Here is a 4,800-nt window from a genome sequence, read left to right on the forward strand (position 1 = left end):
TTCATTATTATTATTAAATTAATATTAAATATTAATGTTTTTATAATTAATATTATTATGTTTCTTATATATATATATATATATATATATATATATATATATATATATATATATATATATATATATATATATATATATATATATATATATATATATATATATATATCACCCAGAAATTGAATAGTTACAAGTGTATATCAAAATAAGATAAACTATAAAGCTGAATGAAACATAAATTTATATTTTCAACTTAGCAGATGTACATCAAAATATGATTTATACATACAATCAGTTTTGTAGTAGTACAAGATATGATTTATACACCAAAACACAATTCTATATATATATATATATATATATATATATATATATATATATATATATATATATATATATATATATATATATATATATATATATATCACCCAGAAATTGAATAGTTACAAGTGTATATCAAAATAAGATAAACTATAAAGCTGAATGAAACATCAATTTATATTTTCAACTTTGCAGATGTACATCAAAATATGATTTATACATACAATCAGTTTTGTAGTAGTACAAGATATGATTTATACACCAAAACACAATTCTATTATCTTACTATCATTAACCATTTATTTAGTTCTTAAAATGAAAATCATGAAGTATTACCAACCACAACTCACTCTACCATACAGATTACAAACTGCAATAAAACAAACAAACAGAACAAGAAAACAATATTAGAGTTGTAAACAAACCATTATAAACAATAAAATGAGAATTTTGTTTCACCACACGTTTTAAAAAACTTACCCATTCAATCAAGTGTTCGTTGAAGAGTCTCTATCCGCTTCTTCATGCGATGCCCTTGAAAAGAACTGTAATACAAAATTAATGATAAGAAACAAGATCATACAAGACATGAAAACATACTTAAATGTCCTACTAGTATATATTTGTGTAGTATGTGTGCATACGTATCAAGTCCAAACGTCTTACTGATATAAAGTGTTAGAATATCTATATATGTTTCACATTATACTGTTCAATAATATGAACTCAAGTCCATATAAAATCTTGTAGTATGTGATAATTTATAACATAAAACAAACAACATAGACAAGTATAACACAAAGTAAAACAAAAAAAAAGTACCCTCAAAGCTTTGTTACGCTCGATATCAAAGCAGAGTAGGCTTAATACAAATAAGTTAGCTATTTCATATCTTCCTCCATGGATTCGCAAAATGGACATGATCCTGAGGTTATTTGCACACCTCTTTTCAAAAGACTGGTTCGGGTATCATGTTATTTTAAAGGGGCTGATGCAAGGATAATTATTTTGGAAGGAATACATCTCACTAAGTATCATGCTATCAATTAAAGGGGATAAATAGCTCACTTAGAATTTACCATTCGATCTTAGCTTCCAATACCATTAATCTTCTGAACTGCAAAGCGAAGGGGTTGATGCAAGGATATTTTTAAGTTGCTGCAACTCATCCAACCCACGACCTCGAATTATATTTGTCCAGCTCAATACTTTCACAACGTTTGTTTTAGTTAAAACAACCATTTTGAAACATGATGTTGATGACACAAAATAATCATTTATTTATAATTCGAGGTCGAATTATATTTATAGAACAAAAACTTACTCTACAAGAACCATTATTAACTTTATTTCGCCAATACTCTATTTTGCCACAGAATTCCTCGTAGTTCTTGAAACCCAATACATAAATAGACCTTCCCACCAACCCCGCCTTCTGAATCTGCAATAAACCAACAGAACAACGATAACTTTACAAGAACCATTAACTTTAAACCATATTACAAAAACATAAAATTTATATGATTTCACGAAAAAGTTTCAACCTTTGTATACGTGCGTGCACGTGCAAGCGCAGTAGCAACTTGTTGCCACGAGGTACTCTGCAAAAGTCCGCTATCATAGAATTCTCCATTGCTGGAAGAGGCCCCACCCGAAGTACATCTGATTTGGCTAATCCTTCGCACATAATCTTAACTTATTTTGCCTGAATTTGAGCTCTGTCAGCAGTCTTCGGTTGCTACTTAAACAAAAAACCTTAAGCGATAGAAGTTTAAAATTATATGAATAAATAAACATATAGTTTATACATCGATAAACTCATCGGTTAACCATATCAATGTACATACCAATCTTAGCAAAGACGTTAGACATAGATACACGTTACAAGGCATTCAAGCAAAATATACACGAATTTCGAACTTCCCTCTTTGTACATCAGATTTCTTAACTCTCAACCTGCCATAGATAAGAGGAAAAGTATGAGCAATAACATAACACATGTAATGAATATTATGGATAATGTTAATCATTACCTACCTCACCTATCAGTTGTGTAACTTAATTCAGCAATGAGTTCATTTAAAAGATTGAGAAACGAGATTGTCAATGAGTAGTCCAGAGTAGAATTTGCATACTTGTATAGTTCAAACTCAAAGATGTACCATCAATAAGGTATGTACTATCGTAATGAACTGACATGTTAAGCACCTATAAGCAGACATAAAATACCTTGAATCTAATCAGTGAATGAGACATATAAGATGCTAACAGATTGTGCTAGTATGCATTATACATCATACATGTAGATCATATCTTAATTATCATTCTTTAAAACAAATAACCACGTGAAGTTATTTTTGGTGAAAATGAATAGTATAAGAACGCTTCCAACTATGCCTCGCTTAGTCGCTTTAACATTTAACTTTTACCAACTTAAGACCTAAAAATCAATTTAAAAAAAAAATAAAGTATATAAGCGTGTATTCAAAGAACTGTCTTAAGCAAACAAATAAACAACAAACCTCTAGGCAGAAATATTTTTTCCATCATTATTTATCTCTCTTGCATCAGTTACTTGTATTATCATCATGTGCAAAATCCTAGCAAGTCAAACAGAGTTTATACAACACCAAAGACTAAGTCTGTAAACTTAGTCTATCCTATCCTTTATTTCAATTTTGTTTGAATAAGTTAGTGCTAGGTTGTTCTTATTGTTATGCATTTGATTTTGTAACTGAGTAGTTGGCAGTAGAATAGGCACCAAGTTTTCTTTCATATTGAGTGTATTACATTATCATTGTGTATATTTAGTTTTATGTTTTACACATCCACTAACTTCATGTAATTGAGCTTATTTTTTAGCATACTTCTAAATCCACAAGTTAATAGATTAACAGTTGTTTACAGCAGCTAGATACAAAAGTGACACTATTAGCTAACACATAATCATATTGAAAGCATGTGAGTGACTATGAATTCAGATAACCGTGACCTAAATCATACAATAATCAGAAACAAATTAACTGATTGAATAAAAAACAAAATTTACAACTGAATCAAACATTAATCGTCATCGGATAACAAATCACGATCAATAATTCTCGAAAAGCAACTAATGAATCAAAAAAATGAACTACACAATGAATGAATCGGCTATCATACTTACTTAATGAATCGATCGAGTAGCTGAATTGGAGTAATTTGACTGTGAAAATAGAGATCGATTCGGTAGCTGAACCGGAAAACAGCAGCAAAAATAATCGAAAACCTAATTTGGGGAAAATAAAGAGTAATTCGAGAATATCAGTGAAAAAGTCATTACATTCGTTATGAATTGGGGATGAATATGGTAAGGAGAGGTTGGGATTTATTTAGGTTATGAATTGGGGATGGAATTGTTTAAACTGGTATTGTGGTTTAATAAAATTGTCCACTTTACTTAGCTTAAATTAATTAATACTAATAGAGGAATATTCATTTAAATCTATAAATTAAGTTGAGATTAAAGGGACCAATGAGAGCGTGGCATGTGACGCGAAATCACATGTGATTGAAAAAAATTTAAAAAAAATTTTTTAAGAAAAAAAACAATTTTTTTTAATTTTTTTTCGAAATTTTTTTTTTTCGAAATTTTTTTTTCTCAAAAATTTTTCTACAATCACATGTGATTTACCTGCACAATCACATGTGATTGGATTTGACATGCATAATCACATGTGATTGACTCACATGTGATTGAATTTGACATGCATAATCACATGTGATTGACATGCAAAATCACATGTGACTGTAAAAGAAAAAAAAAATTTAATTTTTTTTCCAATTACATGTGATTTTCACGCCACATGTCGCTCTCTCATTAGTCCCTTGAATTTCAAGCAAATTAATGGATGCAAGTGATTACATGTGTACATGTGCTTTAGTTTGTTCACGCTTTTAAATGCTCACTCACTTTTATATGGAAAGATGTGATATTATTCATTTAAAAGCGTAACTATTGTTACCACGTTTACAGGCGGAACAAAGTTAATAGAATTTGCAACGCTTCAAATTGTGTAATTATTTTTATACACTTATATATGTGAAGATTAATTACTAGACATTTAAAGGTATGATAATAAATTATTACATTTATATGAGTGAGCAAAGTTATAAAATATTACACGCTTGGCTTATACGTGAAGAAATTAGCGTGAAAAATCAGCTTATTTGTTGTAGTGTTACCCAAAAAAAAAAAAAAGTCAACGGAAGCACTTTTTAGGGGAAAAGTAATTTTTTTCGCTTTTTTTAAATTTTTTTTTCAAACATTAAGATCACATGAAAATATAAACATATAAAAAAGATACATTGTGATGAATGTTATTATTTGTGGTGGGGGGTGGGGAAACGCTCCAAGAAATAATTATTTATGATGAATGTTATTAATGTTTGAAAAAAAAAGACGAAAAAAAATTACTTCCCTCCACTTCTCCAAAAAAAATG

At 28.9% G+C, this 4,800-nt stretch overlaps 1 long non-coding RNA gene across 6 annotated transcripts; it reads right to left on the reverse strand.

Moving 5' to 3' along the window:
- Positions 1-471: 471 nt before the first annotated feature.
- Positions 472-3,766, reverse strand: LOC139847443 (uncharacterized). Of its 6 annotated transcripts, none has more exons than XR_011759488.1 (7): positions 3,485-3,766; positions 2,361-2,526; positions 2,166-2,274; positions 1,863-2,056; positions 1,398-1,759; positions 799-863; positions 472-688 (listed from the first exon to the last, which is right to left on the reverse strand). It is a non-coding gene; the product is annotated as an uncharacterized lncRNA (long non-coding RNA). The 6 variants fall into 6 exon arrangements; XR_011759489.1 differs by having other exon boundaries at positions 2,356-2,526; XR_011759490.1 differs by lacking the exon at positions 2,361-2,526 and having other exon boundaries at positions 1,398-1,526; positions 1,643-1,759; positions 3,485-3,764.
- Between the last annotated feature and the right edge of the window lie 1,034 nt (positions 3,767-4,800).

This window comes from Rutidosis leptorrhynchoides, chromosome 5, assembly GCF_046630445.1.
Source record: "Rutidosis leptorrhynchoides isolate AG116_Rl617_1_P2 chromosome 5, CSIRO_AGI_Rlap_v1, whole genome shotgun sequence".
NCBI lineage: Eukaryota > Viridiplantae > Streptophyta > Magnoliopsida > Asterales > Asteraceae > Rutidosis > Rutidosis leptorrhynchoides.